At 46.6% G+C, this 21,505-nt stretch overlaps 1 protein-coding gene across 1 annotated transcript in view; it reads right to left on the bottom strand.

The window, feature by feature from the left end:
- Window positions 1–4,331: 4,331 nt before the first annotated feature.
- BLOC1S3 (biogenesis of lysosomal organelles complex 1 subunit 3) overlaps window positions 4,332–21,505 on the bottom strand; it is a 284,248-nt gene continuing 267,074 nt past the window's right edge. Inside the window, exon 3 of the mRNA XM_068209376.1 lies at window positions 4,332–4,350. The gene's annotated coding sequence lies outside the window, so the exon portion shown is untranslated. The remainder of the gene's footprint in view (window positions 4,351–21,505) is intronic.

Raw genomic sequence — 21,505 nt, 5'->3', positions numbered from 1 at the left:
TTTATTCATTGGGATCTTCTTGTTTACAGCTGCAGTGTGGCCTCTCTTGGTTTACATCATGACTACAGCTGAATAAGTTGTGGAAGCCTTTATCCTGCCCATGCAGGAGACCAGGCAAAGAACAGAATCCCTGAATCCATTGCAAGGGAAGAGCTGACAATCAGAGCGGGTTTCTGGCTGGAGCACAGCCCCGTGCTGAGCACAGTGCTCCAGTTTGAGACCTTACTCTTCATCACTGTCAAAAATCATCAAAATGTTCTAAATTATCTGTGTTTTGCCAAGAAGAAAGGCAAAGCAGGCAGCTTTTGAGCAGTGAGCTGGCAGGATCAGGGGCTGAAGAGATGATGGCTGTGCCTGAAGATGAAAGGGCAGCTCAAGACCCTCTGTCTTTTGAAAAAACCCCAATCTTGCATGAAAAAAAGCATATTGTAATGGCTCAGAAGAGTTGGAAGTGATGAACAAATATGTCCAGTTCCACTTCAGGTGTTAACAGCTGAGTCAGAAAAAGCCTGGATTCAGGAAAGCCTGAATTCGGAGCACTCAGCAATGAGCCTGTTTTTGTGCAGAAGTCTCTGTCAGCAGGAAGAAATGAGGACCAAGAAGTGGCGTGTTGGGTATTTGGTATAAAGCAGAACATGCCAGGTTGAGGAGCACAGCTGTGGTCACCCCCTGGATGTCCCTGTGGGATATCCTGGTGGGGTAGATCCTTTTCCCTTGGTTGTCTCTGCTCCCAAGGATAAAAACCTTGCATATGGCCAGGGTGTCCTGCAGCACCAGCCATGCTGGCTCCACCCTGCCTGCTTCCCAGGGCTGCTGGCAGGGAAACTCCTGCATCAGAGATGCTCTGAGGCAGGGCAGATCTTGCCCTAACAGCACCAAGGCTGGCAAGGAGACCCCAGCACTTAAAATTCCCATTTCAGCAAGTGGAAGTGTCCCAGTACTGTGAGTTTTTGGGCCCCAAGTTGGGCTACTCCCTGGGGGCTCCCCTGGCAGGGGAGACCCTCCTGGAGCAGTTCTGTGTCAGGAACGAGAGATGCATTGGACTTTTTTGGTCTTCAGCCTTTGTTTATTGTTATCAAAACTTCAGCACACTGTCTGCACCAGACTCTGCGTGCAGGAAAAACAGCACAAAAATGGCTAACGACCTCGTGTCGCAAGGCCTTTTAAGTCTAATCAAAAACTGCGCTACCCAATTAAGAAGTGACACCTAAATTATTTTCCTTTCTAAGCCAATAACTGACCCCTAAAGACCTGCAATGCGGATTTTTCTACCCAATTACAAGATGCCACCTAAACCCAAGAAGAAGGAGGAAGAAGAAGAAAGAAGAAGGGAACTCGAGACAACACCCTATATCCTCCATCTTGAACCCATCTATAACATCCTAAAAATCCTAAAACCTAAATTTCTCACCCATGTGACATCCTACACTACTCTCTATTTCACACTTTTGTGGTCTCTAGTTTACCTTGAGGCTTTGGAAGTTTTCTCCATGAATGAGGGTCAAAACCAGTGCTCCCCTGGGGGTCAGGACACCCCAGAGTAGACAGAGAAATATTCCCAGAGCCCTGGGTTTTCACACCAATACCAAACCACGGGGTTTTATTCACCCCTTTTTTTGTTTCTTCTTCCCCCTTGGGATCTCTAAGGGAAGGTTTCCAGAAAAAGATGCAGTATTCTGTGTCAGTATCCAGCCTTGCTGCAGACTCTCAAGAGCTGGTAATGATGAAGATTTAATGCAAATCGAATGGACTTTTCATCTTAGCAGAAAAGTATTTACAGCCCATTAAGTAGATGGGAAAACTGGTAATTTTTTTTTGGAAGGGAGCAGAGGAAAAAAAAAAGTGCTGTGTAAAAATGTGGCCACAAAAGGCTCTTAGCTCGAGAAATTTAGCTCTGAGAAATTTATCAGCTTTGAGGATGGAAAACTCATCATTTATATATAAAAATACATCACTTTTAATTGCACAGCCAACTTCAGCTTTACTCATTAGCTACTCATGCTACTCTGCCAAGTTACACAGTGGCGAGCTGGCTGGAATATTTTATTTCATATTTCATCGTGGACCAGAAAAGTCAGCGTATGGCTCCAACAGCCTTTGTTTTCTTCGGTCACAGGACAGGGAAATGAAAGCAGAAAAATGGAGAAAGGCAGGATGGGAAGAGGAGAGTGAGTGCCTGGGGATGCTCTAATGCCTCAGTCAGGGATGAGCAGCTCTGGCACCCTCAGGTGTCTTTGGGCTGCAGGGCTCTGTGTCTGCTCCAAGGGCTCATGGTGAGCTATCAGACACAGGAGCAGCTTGGTGGGTGAGGGGGCTCCTTCCCCCAGGTCACACCTGCATGCCCTCCCAACGTGTGTTTACACCACCTTAAATACCTCTGATAAGGCCCTGACTCTGCTGGGATGGCCAATTTCTGCACCTAATCACTCTCACTTCTCCGACAGTTTTTCTTAATGCCTTGCCTGAAATATTTCCATTTGTAGCTCCTGGCCCCAGCTCTCCTTGTTTTACTGTTTCCAGATCATTTGAATAATCCCCCTTTCTCCTTTGATGGTATTTCCCTGGAGGTATTTATAGCATCATCACACTCCCCATTTAATCTCCTTTCTTACAAGCCTTATAAAATTAAATTTCCCATCTCCTCTCTTTTGCCTGCTGTGCTCCTTCAGCTTTGTGTGTTTGTGGCAGCTTGCTTTGATCTGTGTCCAGTTTGGGGTGACTCCTCTGGTACCCCCTCAGCCCACCCTGGTGAAGCAGAGCCTCGGGGTCCCTTGGAGGGTTTGCAAAACCCCACGGAGTTCAGGACATGTGCCAGCATTTCCCCAGGTCAGGAAATCTTTGCTGGGAAGTCCAGGGTGGTGTCAGCAGGGTCTGTGTTCTTTGGAGTGTGTTTAGGTGACCCTAAAATGTGCCCAGTGTGCCAAGGGCAGCAGCAGGTGGCAGGAGATTGAGGGGTGTGAGGGTCTTGCAGACACTGGGGGTGTTGGGGACCTGCAGAGAGATGCCAGCAGTGGGGGGATGTGGAGACACTCTTCCTTTGAGATTTGGGGTATTTTCTGAGCACAGAAACCCCATCAATGAGACCTGCTCTCAGCACGAGGGACACTGGCAGGGCACCACAGTACCTCCACTTCTGCTGTGGAACCACACAAACCCAGCCCAGGCAAACACCTGCCCTTCTTACCCCTGGGAAGGATCAGAGCACAGAGAATTTCAAAGATGATTTTGGTTTCCTGCTCCATCCCTGCCGTGTGGCTGCTGCTGCTGTTCCTGGAGGTGGGAGATTGAATCCATTCACACCAAGTCAGCTGCATCCCTCAGCCCCTGGGGGAAATTTCCCCTGTGGAAAAATTTAAATTGAAGTGCTTTTTTAAGGGGCAAACCACATCTCTGGAAACAAATGTCCCATAGGAAATGTCCGCTCTATATTTTGCCTTCTGGAAGAAAAGTAAAAAAATAAAAATCCAGTGAAAATGAAAAATAGTTGGGAATTTCAGAGCTTGTCCCAAAGAAGGGAGATCTGCTCTGCTTTTCTTTACCCAGGCCAAGCTGCACAAAGCTCCTGGAAGTCTGCAGAACCTGGCTTAGAGGGATGTGGCTTTTTACCTCTGCAATATCCCAGCTGCAGAGGTCTTGTCTCTTCCAGGCCCTGCCATAATTGACATAATATTACTAATTTCATAATAACTATACTAATTATAGTTCCTTTGCAGCCTGAGGAAGCCTGAAGCTGTGGGCAGCAGTGGGGAATGGGGGCTGCTCAGGGGAAAATGCCTGCATTGAGATGGATGTGATCCCCTTCTATGGGAAAAACCAACTTAGTGGGGAGAGGGAAAAAGAAACCTTTGAAATCCTTGTATCTAATCAGTAACTTTGGAAAGATGAGATGGCAGCAGCCTGATGCTGACAGACATGAGGTTTTGGGTAATATAGGTAGATGAACACAGATTTTGCATTGAATGTGAAATATTGCTTTCAAATAAAAAAAAATCATTTTCCTTCCCCACTTTCTGGCAAAGAAATTGGAAATGGGAGCCTGTGGACCAGGTCCAGTGTCTATGTGCAAAATGAAGGTTCCTGCTGAAACAAAGAGAGACTTTGTGGCTCCCATGGCCAAGCCCTGGGTGGGAGCTGCCTGGTTTTGTAGCTCACATCCCTCTTGCTGTGGCTGTGATTTTCCCCCGTGGCAGCAGTGGTGTCTGTCTGCAGGACAGGAGGCTGAGAGCTCTGCCTCATGTTCCCTTCTGGCTCATAGCACCCAACACCTTGTGCCACCCAGCGAACTGGGATTAATGGGAAAAGTTCACAGTAGCATCATTGTTTTGTGGGTGTGGGATGCTGAAGGCAGCCCTCCCTTTCACTGTTAAATAACTGGCAAGAAATCAAGGGACGCTCAGAGCAAAAAGAAAAAAAAAAAAGGAACCAAAACACAACAAACCTCTAAAAACCTCACGTCTCATGTCAAACCTTAAGTCATAGGACAGAACAGTAAATAATGGACCTGGTGACCTAGACTTGCAAATATTTACATTCCCTCGGCTTGGCTGATAGCAGGGGTTCCTCTTACCATGTCTCACCTAATTAGCAGTGGGCTGCAAGAATCCAGGGGTGGGTTCTGGTTTCTTTTTCACCTCGTCTGTGCCTCTCTCTGCTGGGCCATGTAGTTGGCATGTCAGGAATAACATGAGAAAGGTCCGTGTGGTTACACCAGAGACTGGCAGGACTTGGGAGCCAAGGACAGCTTTCCACAGCCACCCAAGGAGTGCAGGCCTCGATCCCCTTCTGTCCTGATGGTAAAACTTGGCTGAGGGCTGCCACAGATACAAAGCTCACAAAGGGCTGTGAGGTCCTTGATTTTAGGGCTCTCTCACCCCAGGGGCTCAGCTGGTTGTGTCTGTTTTCCCAATAAAATATTGGCTGTGCCACTGCTTCGAAGCAGGCATGGTTTGGGAGGGTACTGGCTGGCACGTGCCAAAATTTGTGGTCAAGAACGTCGTAAACAATCAAACTCTGCAGATTGCAAGTTCATGATCAGGCAAAGATGAAAAAAAACCCCAAAATTAGTAAAAAGATTTTAGAGGTTGTGTCATTTCCAACAGTCTGGGTTGGGGAGCTAAGCCCCAAAATGTGAGTCTGTACAATTGCTAAGCAGCACGAGTGGCTCTCCAAATGGGCACTAAGGGAAGACAGCACTGTGTGAGATGCTGTTGGTCTTTTTATTTGACAAAATGGTCACATCCAAAATAGGTCCTGAAATGCTACAGAAGAGAGGGAAAAGCTGCTTCTCTTCACTCTTTACAGTGTACAAACAACTGGCTCTTGGACAAAAGCTGGAATAAACCCATCCTTCCATCTACCTTCAGTGGCCTTTTCTCACTGGGGTGCTTTGTGCCAAGGAAAGAGGTCATGAGGAGTGACCTGGAGCAGCTGAGGACCTGGAGATCCAGCCAGAAGGCTGTGGAGATGGACCCGCACCCAGTGGTGCGGCAGAGGCCAGGCTCTGAGTGGGGCTGTGGAGGTGCACAGTGAGGAGGTGGACACGAGGGGACATGGCAAGGACATCGAAGCACAGGACGTGTCTGTGGCTAGCTGGGGTTTCCAAGAATGTTCATCTGTTTTCCCTGAGTATCCGTGTTTTCCATGTGGATCACATAACTTCCTTGTGCTTTTCTTCTCCCTAAATCCCACATTGTCTCTCCAGGGCTGATGGGAGGTTTTCCTCTGGCTTTCAAGGTGAGTTTGATAATGACATTTTGTGCAGTCAGAAAAGAGCTGATGCCTCAGGTTTTAGATTTTATACTTTTCAGATTCTGTGCTGCTTTAGTGTGTGGGTCTGGGCTTCATACTAGGGGATGCTGAGCTCTCTGCACAGAGCAGGGAGACAAAACAATTCCTTCTCCCGCTGGGGACCAAGGACAAATGATCCAAATCTCAGGCCCAAGAGCACAAACAATGTGGGCTGAAGAGAGAAAAACAAGCAGGATGGGACTGCATGGGCTAAAGCTGGAATGGGACAATGAACTCCAATGTGCCAATGGAGCAGAGCTGATCACAGTGAGAGCCCCCAGGAGCGCTCGTGCATTTTGGGACCATTTGGGTTCATCTTGGGTGCAGCCCTGACTGGGCTCTGGTGCTGCCCAAGGTGGATCCACTGAGGAGATCCTTTTAATAAATCCCTGCTTTATTCTTTAGCTCTGTCCAGCCTCTGCTCTAGGTCAGCCTTCACAAGGCATCAGAGCCACATTTCCCCAGGGGTAGCCCAAGGACATGCATTGAGATTTGTGACCTATTGGGCCTTCAGCTACTGTGTGTTGGACCCCACACAGGCCTGTGAATGGCTCTTTATCTTCCTTTGCTCCATGCTCTCAAGGCTGGGGGCCTTGCATCATTCTTACAACACTCCTCAGGCTGACCCACAGTGCCCTGAGCTGTACAAACAGTCACATGAGGGAATGTTATTCATGTCTCACACAGAGCTTGCACTATGTCCTGGGCAGGGTATTACAAACTCCTTAAGAGAAAAAGCCACTGAACAAAATCCAGTCTGCTTTACCCAAGGGCCAGCCAGCATCCCCTCTTCTTGTGCTGCAGCCAAGGAGGCTCTGCTGGGGCTGTGGTTTGCTGCTCACAAGAGCTCTCTGTCAGACAGGGGATGGAGAGAGCTGCCCTTTAGCAGGGCTACAGCCTGAGCCTGGGTAACAGCATCCTGGGGGCTGCAGCAGCTGGGGCTGCCCGGGGTGTTGGATGCAGAGCGAGTCTGATCACTCCATCCCAGCTCCTGGGTGGGACATGGTTGGGTCTGCACAGCTCCTTGCCTTTTGCAACCAGCTGTTTAGTGCCAGGGAGCTGAAATCCTGGAGTCACCCATCCCAACTGGCCAAAGGCATACCCCCAAAAACAGAGAGCTCCAAGCATAGCTATCAGGCATGTTAAAATCTGAATTGTCATTGCAGCTGCTTTTCCTAAATTTGCAAGGCCAGGTTTATGTCTTTCAGTATTGAGTAAATGAAGGCTGAGGTTGAGACATGCAGGCTTGGTGATAAATGGTGTGTTGAGAGATGCTTTATGGGGCCATCATGGGTCTCTTTATCTGCTGCCTCTTGCAAGTTGCTGATTCGTTCTTTTTTTTATTTTCAGAGTTAATTTTTATTGATTTCTTCCCCTTGCATTCCCCCAGCCACAGAGAATGAGGGAAGAACAAACAAAAGCGGGTGCAGGAGGATGGGACGTCAGTCAGAATCCTCTTGCCAGCCTGGGTCACTGGGTGAGCTATGCTGGAGGGGTGCTGGGGCTGGAGGGGTGCTGACCCAGCCTGCCCCTGGCTCCCTGTGACCTGGGTGACATCAGCTGCTGGCCCTGGCTGTGGCTCCAAGTGCAGCTTCTGCTGCAGAACCCATTCCCCAGGCAAGGATGGCCATCATTGAGGATGAGGGTTGGATAAACGAGGGAGTGGCTGCCAGCCAGTCCAGCCCCCATTTTAACACAGACTTTAGAGTGGGGTGTGAAATGCCAGATTAGAGGGAAAATATGGTTTTTAAAGAAGGACAAAAAAAAAAAAAAAAAAAAAAAAAAAGCCCTGGCTGGAGCAGGCATGGGGGCAATGCTGGTGAGTGAGCGGCTTTTCCATGCTGACACCCCCAGCCCTGTGTGGGTGCAGGGACCCCCAGCATGGCGTGGGCTGGGGGGACAGGGCTGGGCACCAGGAGATTAGGGCCCTCATGAGGGGTCACCCACTGAAGGGGTCAGTGCTGTGGGGTTTGGGGCTGTGCAGGGGGAAAAGGTGCAGGGAGCCTTGGTACCCCCATGGGAAACATAGGGGGACCACACCCTGGGGACCCCAGTGGCACAGGGGGGTGGAAGGCAGGAGCTGTGGGGCAGTGGGTTCCTGCAAGGAGTCTCTCTGTGGTGGGACCTGAGCAGGCAGGCTGGGCATGGCCATGCCTGTCACTGGCTGTGGTGCCTCACACTTGCCCAGAAACCCCACAGTGGCAGCTGCTGTCTTGTCTGAGGATGATCCCATTCCTATGGATTGTGCGGGTGGCTGCTCCTGACCACGGTGCCACCTCCTCCCTGTGCAGCACCACCTGCTCTGCAAAACTGATGGGAGGGCACGGCAGGAATCGCTGCAATTAACCTCTGGTGCCCTGACTAATCCACTGGCACAGCATCCAAACACAGCTCCAATGAGCCTGGGGAGCGAAAGTGGGGGGAGAGTGGCCACTTGAGAGCACTGAGTGGCCTCTTCTGTCCCTTCCCCATGGACATGCACTTGCATTAGAGGGCTGAGTGCTTTTATTTTTTATTTTGCTGAACCACTTTGAAGTGGAAACCAAATTGCACCGTCTCCCTCCCGGCTCCCCTGGGCCCTCCTGGTTTTAATTAGTTCCATCTGATGTTCATAGGCTTCCAAGAAATAAATGTGCTTTCAAACTACTTAAAGAACCCAGTGGTGGCAGAGCACAGGGAGCTGTCTCAGTGACACACAGGCTGACAAGGGACACGTGGGCAGCACAGCAATGCCTGCAGCCAGGCTTCATCCCCCACTCTGGCCACCGAGATGGCTCTGCTGTGCATGTTTTCCATGTCCACAGGCTGAAGTTTTTGTGCTGAGGTCAAGGATCGTGGGGAAATATCAGAATAAATCACAAAGGGCTCCATTTTCTTCATGGTGGAAAAAGCTCATTCTTTATTCACATAACTCCTTTTTATACAGGTTTACAGGTTTGTGTGGGGTTCCAATTAGCCAGGAGCTTTCTTGGCAATTATTTTATTGGTAAATATCAAGTTGTTATTCTGGATTGATTGGTCATTCAAACTCCTGGTGTGTACCTGCAGGAAAATTTGTTTGTGAGAGATAGTTTTTGTTTTTCTATCTAAAGGTGTAAAAACAGCTTATACAGGTGCAAGTTGTTTTTTACCCAGGAATAGATTGTTATGTTAACAAACTTCTCACAGCAGGATTGCTTTCACATGGGAACTTGCAAAGTGCCATCTTCACTTAGAAGAAATGACAGTCCAGCCAGAGCAGGCCTGATTTTAAAAGGCTTTTTAAAATAATTTTTCTACCTCACTGCAACAGAGAAAGATGCTTTAACCTTTTTGCTGCACAGGCATCAGTGTTCTTCTGCTCCTCCATCCACTCCTGCTTTGCTCTAAGCTTTCTGTCTGCAGTTCAGCTTCTCAGCCCAGGCTGAAAGAAGAATTAATGGGAGAGCAGCTGTCTGTCTCATTGCCTGCAGACACTTTCTGTACACAAATCTTTGCTGAGAAAGACAACATCATCCCTGTCAGGGTGTGGAGTAACTTGAAAATGAAGTCCTAACTCACTGAGTTAGCAGAAAAAGGCCACGGTCTCACAGGAACTTTTCTAGCCAGAGTCCTTTGAAACAACAGGGACAAAACCTCCTTTGGGGCTTGCACTCCATTCCTGTGCTCCATGAAGTCCTCAGAACAAGCTGCCTAAGGAGGGTTTTATTCCCACACGTATGAAATTTACCTTGGTTTCCCTCCTTCTGCTAATAAGCAAAGCCAGTAAATCCTAGCAGTGTTTGCTCTTTGGATTTGGGGAACAGTGAGTTGGAGTATATCCCTCTTATCTTGTCCTAATTAATCTGCTGGTTTCTGTTCTGGCTGTCAGGAATTGGGCTGCAGTGTGGCTGTGACTGTGGATTAGGTGAATGAGCTGATTGCACCCACACCTCCAGCTCCTGCCAGTGTCCCAGGAAAATTCCAGGTGGAATTTCTTTTACTGCCACCTGGGCTCATCCAGGAGGGAGCAGCAGCCTTCTTCAGACAGCCCATCCCACGAGCATCCTAACCAGGCACCTCAAAACTGCTGAAAGGAGCCAGACATGGAGGGGTAAGTCTTGTCCTGCCACCACAAAATGTGTGCATTTCCTGTCTGCCTTCCCTCCGTAGGGAACCCCCGGGTTTCCCTTCTCCAAAGGGCCCTGCTGCTGCAGAGAGCTCTGGGGTGGGGGTTCCCTGGAGCCGTTCCCTGTCTCAGTGCCAGAGGCTGCCAGTTTAGTGCTGCTTTGTGTCCTTGTCACGTGCTCTGCTCTGTCCATCTCGTGGTCAGGGACTCTGTGACCCCCTGGCTGTGTGTGACTGAAACACGGACGAAGAATCCAAACCCCACAATTCCTATAAAGATTTGTGGGGACAGTATGTTTGTTACAGCGCTGGGTGCATGTAGGGATTGTTTCCTTTCAAAGGACATGCGGGCCCCTGAGGACTCCCAGTCCTTTTTTATTACCCTTAACTAATTTACATATGCACAGAATTTCCCAATAGGTTTGTGCATATTCATTCTGCTGATTTTGTGTTACAGCTCGTTACACTTGTAGCCAGTTTTTTATCAGAAAGTACAGAAAGAACTCCTGGATCACTCTGCCCTGTTTCAAGGCCCGAGGAGTCTTTCTTATCTCTTATCTCTTCCGCTGGAGCAGTTTTATTAGTGTTGCAAAGTTACCAGACTAAACAGCATATGTTACTTATGCTAGCAGGCTCAAAGCAGCACATTTCACCTAAATCCAAATGGATTTCTACCCTGTGAAATTTTCACTCTGTCTCACGACACCCCCACAGGTACCACTTTGTGGGGTGTCCCACACCGACTGACACCCAGCTGCTCCAGAAGTTACTCTCCATGTCTATGGGATGCCATAAACTCCATGGGACTGCCTGGGCCCCCACTGTGCCCCTGGGCCCACGTTTTACAGTTTCTTACACTTTTATAGATGCTGTTAGGCTGGGACGGGTCCTCAGGCATCCTCTTCTTCAAATGCTCCCTCTCCTGCATCAAGGCAGGATCACAGGTAACCACAGGCAGCCTCTGCTTTGGGGAGGATGCAGCTCAGCCCCTGCTGTCTCCTTCTCCCTTCCTTGCAGATTTAACACCCCAAAATTTGGGTTATTCCTGCGAGGACTATGCCTCAAAGAGTGCAGACAAGCAGCAAAATTATTTTTTTCTGGACTTGCTGTTTGCCTTTCAGGTTTATGTCTGTAGGTGTTATGTAATTTTTTTTTTTTAATTTTTTGTCACTTCAGTGTCAGGGTATAAGATCTTCTATTTTGTTAACAAAACCTCAACAAGCACAGAAATTTTGGTGGATTCCTGCTCAATTACAGCCCATCTCCTGGAGTGATTTCCTCCTCAAGAGAACTCTTCTGCTATCAAGTGTGATTGTGTGGTGTCACATTAGAGAGAGCTTTGCAGCTGTGATTCCAGCTGCTCTTTCCTGGACAGTATCCTGTTTATGATTAAAAAAATATATGGAGGAACAAGCAGGTTTAATCACTTGGTGTCCATGTTGTATCTGCAGACAACAGACTGGGAGGAGGAGAGGAGGCTTTAAGGGAAGTGTTTTAGAGCGTGGTTTGTACCAGCTCTTGAGAGTGAAATGTTGCTGATGTTGTGCAGCTCTCAGCACTCTGTGCATGTGCTGTGCTCTGGGCAGCCCCAGGTGCTGACTGAGGATGTTCATTCCAGACCTGAGGTCTCCCTGGACTTCCCCCTGACCTGCTGGTCCTGCCCCTGTGTCTGTCTGTACCCACCTGGCCCTTTAAGCTCTCTCAACCTGTTTTCTCCATCTTTGTTTCCTATTTATCTTCTCTTTGTGCTAAACAGCCTTGGTGCAATATATGCTCCCAAACAGTTTGAAGCTGTCTGGGAAGGCAATTTGACCAGAGCCATGTGAAATTTTTGGTAAAAGATGACTCAGTGAGTTTATACGGTTTCAGATATTAGTCCTTGAATGGAAAGTTTTTTATGCCATTGCAGTTTAATCAGAATATTTTATTTGATCTTCGATTTCATCTGCTTTGATTATACTGGAAATGATGGCAAGATAATGCTGAGTCCTCAGAGGAGAAGAGAGCCAAATTTAGAAATCTCTTTCACTGAGGATGAGGTTTGTTTTTGGAGGATATATCCAAGCCTTTGTCTAATTTCATTGGCTGGGCAGGGTAAGTTGCCCTACAAGTGACTACTGAATCTTACTAAAGTTTGCAAAACTACATTATTATAATTAAGGTAAACCCTTGGTATTAAGATCTAGTCCAATGAACCAACAAGAGAACTGAACTCTCTGAACACCACTGTCAGCTCTCTATGTTTGCAGCCGTATTTTCTTTATTTAAAAAGTGGTTTTTCCTTGGAAAAGGTACATTGTCTTCATCACTTTGGGAAGCTGGAATTGCCTCTTTGGAAAACGTTGTCTAATACATTTTCATAGTGTGCTAGTTTTGCTTTCAGATTAATTTCATTTGCAATAATATTTTCACAGTTGTTCCTTACAATTCTGTTCCTTACAATGTGTAGATCTGTAGTGGGTGTTGTCTCTAATCCTAAACAAAGCTCTTAGGTCTGTGGGCTTTGGGGTTTCATGGAAGTTGCTTTTCATCATGTCTTATATAGCTATAATTTAAGAGCAAACCTCTGTGAATTCATAGCTATAAAGTGGATGCTCTTGCCTTTAATAAATACTTGATGCTGTGATTTAGGATCTTGAGTTAAGAGCAGAGCAGTTCCTGTGCTCTGAATTACCAAAGTATGGCCTTGGACAGGGGAGCACTGTTTGTGCTCAGCTCAACCATGGCAGGAATTGCACTGAGCTCAATGCATCACTACAGGTTTGAAATAAAGCACTTGCTGACCTGCTTTGCGTGGTTGGAACATATTAAATTTCCTTCAATCAGAAATGCCCGTGTTCTGCCCTGCAGGAACCTGCTCTCAGTCCTTTAACATTCGTATTTTGCAGCATCCTCTCATCCAGTGAGCTGTCCTGAGTGCTTGCAGGGAGTGTCTCACAATCATCTTAGATGCTGTTGAGCCAGGGACGGGCAAAATCACTCTCACGGTTTCAGAAGGTAAATGAGTGTTTATTCAAAAGCACTTCTCTTTTTTATAGAGAACATCATGAACATTAATTCCATTGGTCTTGCAGTAAAAACATTTCACCTGATTGGTACACTGGACTTAGGTCAGTGTGGTAGAACACATCTATAAACAATGTGAACGGAAAACAAGATAATAGATTGTTTACATTCCTCTCGGACTTCTTCCCAGGCTTAGCCTGGCAGAAATCTTTCTCTTTTTCTCTCTGACTGAACTGAGAAAATCCACACATCTTCACCAGGGCATGCAGGAGCTGAAGAAGTTCAGATTTAAATTAGCCATCTCTTGTGCTGCTTCTGCAGGCAGTTGAACGTGAGCCCTCATTCTGTTAGGAAAGAAAGGAGCTTGTCTGCAAAGCCTTCCTCTGGGAAGAAGTGTTCTCCTGCCTCAAAGCAAGCCTGCCTGCTTTTAAAAGAGTATAACTCTTTAAAAAGCGTTTATTAAAACATCTTTCCCATATTCCTGCACTGGGAGATGTGAAATCCTTTTCCTTTCATGAAAGGCAGCGGGCTGGGGGGTGCAGGAGGTGACTGCTTTGCTTTGCAGCTCAGCTGGTAGACTGCCTGGAAGGGAGCCAGGGGGCCTGGGTTCACTCCTCTGATAAGTCATCAATTTCTTTCTCACCAAAACCATCTGGTTTTGGATGCTGAGTTATGAGCTAATATTAAATACACAAGTTTATAGCATCACATATATAATATTGTTGATTAGAAGCATCAAGTAAAGTAATTGACCAGAGGGGATTTGGTGTGAGCAGCTGGTAGAGCATCTGGAGGGGAGCCAAGGGGCCTGGGTTTAATTCTCAGGTCATCTATTTCTTTCTCACCAGAAACATCTGGATTTGGATGATGCAAAGCTACAGACTATTGTCTCATGCTAATGTTGCTGGGCTCACACTTTTTTTTTAAATGATAATGTGTTTCCAGGAATATTTCCATTAAGTATTCACACCCAGAAAATCCTGTAAGACTGACAAGGAAAAGGTGCATTCCCAGCCCCTGCAAAAATCAAAAGCAAAGATTATTTTGGTGGAGTTGTGATTTTTAACTGGACTCTGCATTAATGGTGCTATGAGTCTGAAGCAAATATTTAGTTTGAAACACAGCAGAGTCAGTGGTTTGGGAGCACGATGGTGCTGATGGCTCCCAGGGGTGAGGGGCTGTCCTGGCGTGGCACAGGGAGGGACTGGAGCTGCCAGTCCAGGCTTTGGCATACTGGGCACCAGCAGAAGATCAACCTTGTGCTGGATGAGGCTTGGTGGCACTGCCAGGACTCCTGAGCTCCCGGAGCCCAGGGCAGGGGGCCTGTTCTCAGTGCTGTTTGCAGGAGGTGACCTTATCACCCTCTACAGCTCCTGAAAGGTGGCTGTGCTCAGGTGGGGTTGGGCTCTTTCTCCAGGCAGCACTGACAGAACCAGAGGACACAGTCTCAAGCTGCACCAAGGGAAATACAGGTTGGATATTAGGAAAAGGTTTTTCACAGAAAGGTGATAAAGTTCTGGAATGGCTGTGCGGGGAGGTGGTGGAGTCCCCATCCCTGGGTGTGTTTAAAACAGACTGGATGTGGCACTGGGTGCCAGGGTTCAGTTGAGGTGTTGGGGCTGGGTTGGACTCGATGATCCTGAAGGTCTCTTCCAACCCAGAGATTCTGTGAGATGCAAATCTCGGCTCTCTGCCAATGCTTTGGTAGAGGCCGGGATGTTGGATGAGGAAAAGGCTGCTGTGGCTGCTCTCTGCTTGTCATGGAGTCACAGAATGGTTTGGTTCGAAGGAATCTCAAAGCTCATCTCATTCCCAGCCCCTGCCATGGGCAGGGACATCTGCCACTATCCCAGATTGCTCCAAGCCCTGTCCAACCTGGCCTGGAACAATTCCAAATATTATCCTTAGCTCCTTTCCCCCTGGGATTATTCCATCACAACGAGAGGGTGGAGGCCTCTGGTTTCCCTATGGAAACAAGGGGTAAATCCTCCCAAGGAGAAAGGAGGCCCATTCCTAAAAATTGCATTTTACCCACACTGCAATGTCCTACCTTGATTTCCCAGGCAGTGGTTGCTCTTGGATCTCACAAGATTAGCTTGTTACCTGTGGTAAGGTGCCCCTGATTAGCATGAGCTGCAGGTGTGGCCTCTGTGAATTAAATCAAGGGGATATTAATGACTTGGCCAAGAGTGTGATTTACAGGTGCTCAGTCAGGACTGAGGCATGGCACAGAGCTTGGGAAAACTCTTCTTTTACATTATTCTGTCAACCTCTGCTGTTACTTTTTACTGGCCCTGTGCCCGTGCAACCTGCCAAGGTCTCTCCTGAGCCAGTGGAGGGCTCTGGATTATCTGTCCACTGGAGAGGCCCATGGTTGTGAGCCCCTGTCTGGCTCACTTGCATTTCTGGAGTTCATGTTCTCTGTTATTTAACTTTTGAGCAATGCCAATGAGAGAAGACAGTAAGGAGAGAGCCATTCTCCAATCCTTAGGCATTTTTGCCTTTATTTTATTAGGAAGACACACAGCCATATCCTTAATTATTCTGCCAGAATTCTCACAAGGGTCTCATCTCAGTTTTGGTTAAATAAATAAGAGGCCAAATGGAAATAAAATATTAGTCTACCTGACTCTACCAGCTGAAATGATTGAGAACATCATTACAGGTTCATTCCCGTCCCTCCCTCACAATAAAAATACCATCTAAAAAAGAACCAGAATGGGACATTTCCAGAGGAATATTACATTTCATAAGTATGGATTTTAACAGCCAATCTCAACCAAACAATTCACTATGTGGTGCCAGAAAGAATAAATCAGTGCAGCCCTCAGGACTGAAATGGGGAATTGCCTCTCCTCTTGTAGCCCTTTGGAACTTTAATCTGAAATATGCCACGAATCAAAGGATAACTTATTGGTACACGAGAATTCCCATGCTTAGTCAGAGCTGATTTCCACAGAGTCTGGTGCTTTGCTGCTGGTGGTGGCCAGAGCCAGAGAAAGGACCAAAAGGAGTTGTTAGTGCAGGAATGTTTGCAGAGAACACTTAATTTGGATCACGTTCAGCATGTAGGAAGGACTTCAATACACCTGATCTGATGTGGGAATTGCTGCCTGGTCCTGCAGGCTTCTTTTTCAGTGGAGAGACACACAGGAGTGTCCAGGAGGTAATTCACCCCAATCTAAGATATATTAATGCTTGTTATTGATCTGGTCAGAGAAAACATTAACGGTATCTAAACACAAGTGCCTCAACTAAGGCAGGAGGGATCCCAGTGACATTTTCTGCTCATGAGGGTGGCTCTGCTGTCACAGCATCCTGCAAAGGTCTTGACCACGGAGGAACCCACTCACCTCCAGATAATTTCATCTTACTGGGAGGACTTTAAGTTTTTGAGGGGACTGTTTCTCCCACAACAACTGCCTTCTGTAATTTGGGCATATCTGATAGCTTCAAGGCAGCTGTGAACTTGTCTCTAATTTATTAGTGCAGTGAAAGTGGTCACACAACAGTTCTTTCTCATGAAAGTTTTGCAGAGTGGGAAATGCTCTTTTTGTGTCTGGTCCATCTGCCCTGCTCAGGAGAGGTTTTTAAAGGCATTCCCCTGGTATTTTATTTCTTAATCCCCAAACCAGCCCTGGCTGTGTTGCTGGGGTGAGCAGTGGGGATAGATGGTGAGTTTGGTTTCTCACAGATGTGCCATGGCTCAGTTCATCTGAAAGATTCATTTTTGTGCACTGAGGAAATGGAATTCACCTTTGCTATGCATTATTCTGTGTGCTGCTTTTCAGCTGTTTCATAACTGCAGGAATTTCAATGAAAAGATCATGATTTTTGCAATCACTCCATGTGATTATCTCCAGAATTATTAACCAGAACTAAAATCATTCATGCTCTTGGCTGGGAGTTGAGTGTGAAGCTGCCTGTTCCCTTCCTATCCTGGCTGAAATAGTGCAGGCAGGTTACTCCAGGGCAGGGTGTACACAGAGTGCACCTTGTGTTTTAGTGCTGCTCTCACTTGGATTTCACAGCATTTACCTTTAGTTTGCTTTTTTTGACCACTGGGCAGTGATTTATTTTTTTTCCATAGCTGCCCACAATGCCTGCATTTTTTTTTTTTCTGATGGACAGAATTCTTTCAGGATTTGTTTACTTCAGCTGCTTTTCAGTGTGCTGTATTTGCCAGGCTGAAATTTGCTCTTTATGAGAGAGGGAGGTTGTTATTTCCTCCTGACTCACCTTCCTCTATAATTACCCGGCCCTGATGTGTCCTGGGCTGTGTGAGACCTCAATATTATCATTATTAATAGCACTCCCTATATATATACATATATATATATACATATATATATATACATGGAATAATTTATATATATATATATAATTATTCTATGTATGTATATATGTGTGTATATATATAAATATTAGTAGAGCAGCTTTCCTTCATGATCCCTTTTGCTTCCATGGGACATAATTGCCATTTAGCAGGCACTGTGGTGTGCTGACCTATTTTTGTCCCTCTCTAGACAACATATCTGCAGGTATTTATGCCTATTTCAAGAATTAAATTTATATTTCCAAAGCAGTAATGGAAATAAAGTACTGAATTTATTCTTTTCAGTTACACTATAAAAGCACCACCTGATCTGTCCTTACAAAACTCTGCTTGTTGGCCTGAAGACAGTAACTGTTCAAACCAATTAATAAAATACCTTTTCTCTGAGTATATATATCCTGCATGCATGTTTTAACAGGGGATTTTCTGTGCCAGCACTGCCAGGCTTGCTCAGGCTGGGTGCCTCAACAATTTTGGGGTAGGCACATCCTTGTTCAGTCGAGTTTTACACTCATTTAATTTTTTAAGTGGAGAAATATTGGGTTAAGCTTAGAATTGTAGAAGGATTAAAAGGCTTTTGAAGGGGAGTATTGGCTGTCTGCTGGGAAAGGCAGAGTAAAAGTGAGACCTGGGCTTGGCTTGTGTTTTGATCGAGAGCCAGCTTCAGGTGCTGCTGACTAGGACTGGAAAATGGGATGTGTAGTGCTGACTGCACAGTCTGTGCAGCCTGAGCTAAAATAATAAAACCCAGGATCATGCAAATATTTCTGTGGGGCTTGGAAACCCGAGCTGGATCTGGACCCAGCTGAGGAGCTGGGGCTGCCTCATGGCCCGAACAGGGAGAGCCCATCAGGGGATTGTGTCAGGGATATAATGAGCTCTGCTTGATTCTGGATTAATTTTGGCTGGCACTTAACATGGCAGGCATTTGGGCAATGGTGAATCCTGTTCCTTTTCCCCAGTGTCTCTCTTTAGGGCAGATTTCAACAAAAAGTGAGTTCTTTGTATGAGCTGAACTCTCTAGAAGACTTAAGGGCCTGTGGTTCAGATGCAGCTTCCCCACCAGTGCCCAACAGATGTTCTGAAGTGCTCATGAACTACATAGAAGTGCTGCTGTTTTGAACTCCTGCAAACAGTCAACAGATTCACAGGGGAAATTAAATGAGTGCAATTTTGTGGAGAGATACTGAATGTGGCTGCTAAATGAGCACCGCCAAAATAAAACACAACCAACAAGGGCTGCCTGCTGGAGCAGCTGGGGAGGGACGTAAATGACAACTGAAGGATGTGACTACTTGTAAAATGGCTCTTCTGATTGCTTAAAAACTTCACTTTAGAAAAGACTTGGTACTTAGTGGGAGCCTGCAAGGAAAGCTTTGGGGTGCAGGGAGCCTGGAGGAAGCGCTGGGGAGAAGGGATTTGGAAGGCTGGTGGAGGAGCAGCAGGAACCAGGGAGGTGTAAAGTCGGGGAGAGCCAGAGAGGGTTGGAGGATCTGAAACACACTGGGGATCAGGGGGCTGTGAGGATAATTGGGGATGATATCCAGGGGTATGGCTGTGGCTCCAGGTCAGAGCCTCTGTGAGGGCTCCATCTACTCTGTGCCTAAATCCAAGCGTGTCCCTTAATGTTCCTTGCTGTGGAAGAATGCCAAGTGGCTCCCATTGCATGACATATCCAGAATTTTTGTGGTGTTTTTCTGATGTCCTGGGAAGTGCAGGCTGTCTCCAAATTTGTATAACCCCAGCTTCTGCCTCCGCTCAGTTTTGAATCTTGCCTTCATCTATAATACCCAATTAGTGTTTTGAAGTATGTACAGGGCAAGAAACCAAATAACCTTTCAGGCTGTTGATGAATGGCTTTTTATTTGAATGGAAATCACTGCTTACAAAGGTGTTTTCATTTGTAATGCCTATTAAAAAAAAAAAATCAAGTTGTACCTGAACCATCCAAGCAATACAGAAATTACTCATCACCTGTCATGTAACCTGTAAATCAGGCTTTAATCCTCTAAATATTTTTGGTATTTTTAATGCAAATTTGAAAAAGAACTTCTGGGGAAAAATAAACTCGTGCAGCTTACAATATATTGACATGAAAACAGTTTTGAGGGCAATTTGGATTTCATTTTTGGCTGCTTTTGGTCCAACTCCTTTTTCTTGGAAGGAACGATCAACACCTGAGCTAAGGCAACAAAGCTGGGTCCTATTTCTAGGAGCTTCAATATCAACCTACTACTATTTCTACTGAAGCTTCAATCTCAATCTTTCATTCCTCTGGTTAACTATTATAAACCCCACAATATTTGTTTTTCCCGGTGTTGCTCCCTGACCGTGGGCAGTGATGGGCGAGCAGTGATGTGTCTGCAGCTCACGGGGTTTTCCCTGGAAACAGGGCCAGGATTGCCCCACCTGTGTGAGGGGGGTTCCTTCCCATTCTCATGCCCTGTGTGAAGGGGAGAATTCCTTGCAGGGAATACCCACCTGACCATCTGGATTGTGTGTGGTCCTGCTGATGAGGAGGAGAAGGTTTTGGGAAGGCTCCTGATGCTCGTGGAAGCCAAACCCCAGCAGGAACACGCTGGGGGCTGCAGGAGATTCCTGCTGACCCTGAGGGGCCTCTCCAGTGAGGAGCTCAGTCTGTGCTGCCCCAGCCTCCGCTCTGGCATGGGCTGGGTCATACCAAGGAGCTCTTTAATGGCATAATGAAAGCCACGTTCCTGAGATTGCATCATCTGTGGACACAGCTCTGTAACATCACCTTTCTGGACGGGATACAAACAGGTGCAGAGGCTTCGCCTCTTTGGCAACAGCTTTTTGAGGATTATTATTTTTACTTCTAATGTGATTTTGGTTGACTCCCTCATCTGAAGCCCTTGTATTTGCCTTGGGATTAACCCCTTAAAGCTCTGTGTATCCTGGCCCTGCCTGGTAGCTAATGGGAGGCTGAGTTGTGCTTCAGTAGTTTTCACATCTGGGTGGATAATAAAAGTATTTCCAGCTCCAGCAGTAATTAATACCACAAACCCTTCTTCAGAGTGTGAAGGAACCACTGGTTGATGAGGATTAGCAAGGAGTGTATGGTACAGGTGTTTTTACACCCTTTCCAGGATGAAATACCAATGGCCAGGCAGCACAGAGTGGAAAGCTGGTCCATCTGCACGGGTGGGCAGCGAGTGGCTCTGCAGAGGACTTGTTCTGCTGTGAGCAGAGCCAGCACTGCCTCCTGCTCATAGGGAGAGCAGAGACACAACACCCTTGTCCAAAGGGCAGCAGCTTCCCCCTTTGTGCTGCTGTGGGGTAAAGTGGGACAGAAATCTGGTCATCTCACAGCTGGTGCTCAGGCTCTGGTGTTCTGATGTTCAATTGCTTTGCTGCTCCTTCTTAGGGATGAAAGGTTTGATTCTTTCTTTCCCTTCTATGAACTGACTTTTCTTGCTGGTGTCATCAATCCAACTGGGACAGTACAAACCCAGCCATGAGAGCCACATCAGCTGAGGGATTTTGTGAGCTGCTATGAACTTGAATTAAAAATTGGAACTCATATTTGAGCAGGGAAGTTGAGAAAGAATGACACTCGATTGCAACAAGAATCAATTTCCTCTACTTGCATTCCTGGCTATTTTTTTTCTCCCCTGATGATTACAGGTACTGTATTTTGGGTTTAATGGGGAATTTTCCCACTCAGTACTGAAGCAGACTGAGATGTGCAACCTTCCCACCCTCACATAATCACCACTGGGCTTTCCCAGGGCGGTTTGGCTCACTTCTCAGGTCATCATCATCCTGTTTGAAGTGCAACAAAACATTCATTTCTTGAACTGCACTGAAGTCTGCACTTGACCTTTTTATTCCTCAGCTGAAGCCTGTGACTTCACTTGGGCTCTAATTTGTAGGCTTGAACAGTTCTTAACTTCACACCAAAGGCAGCAGAAGGGCAAGGCTGGAGTTTGCCTTGCCCTGACAGTGATACTTCAGGGCAGATTTTCCTTGGACATCCCAAAACTGAAATGCTGTTGGCTCTATCTCACAGGTGCTTGGTAGAGGCATAGAGAGGTGATTTCCCTCTCATTTTGTGGCAAAAAAGTAATAACATCAGCCTTAGATTACTCAAAGTTTTGAGCTAAAGGTGAAGGCAGGGATATGAATAATCTTATCTTTATTTTTCAGCTGTCTTCTCAGTTTGCTGACCTATTTGTCCTCAGACCACCCTTTTCTCCACTTCACTTGCAGTAAAAGATGGTTAGGATAGATATTTAAATTTTGTTGTCTTTCAACAAAAAGGAGGAAATT

This window comes from Anomalospiza imberbis, chromosome 19 (genome assembly GCF_031753505.1).
Source record: "Anomalospiza imberbis isolate Cuckoo-Finch-1a 21T00152 chromosome 19, ASM3175350v1, whole genome shotgun sequence".
Taxonomy (NCBI): domain Eukaryota; kingdom Metazoa; phylum Chordata; class Aves; order Passeriformes; family Viduidae; genus Anomalospiza; species Anomalospiza imberbis.
The sequence above is the reverse complement of the archived record's forward strand: the minus strand, read 5'-3'. Positions and strand labels throughout refer to the sequence as shown.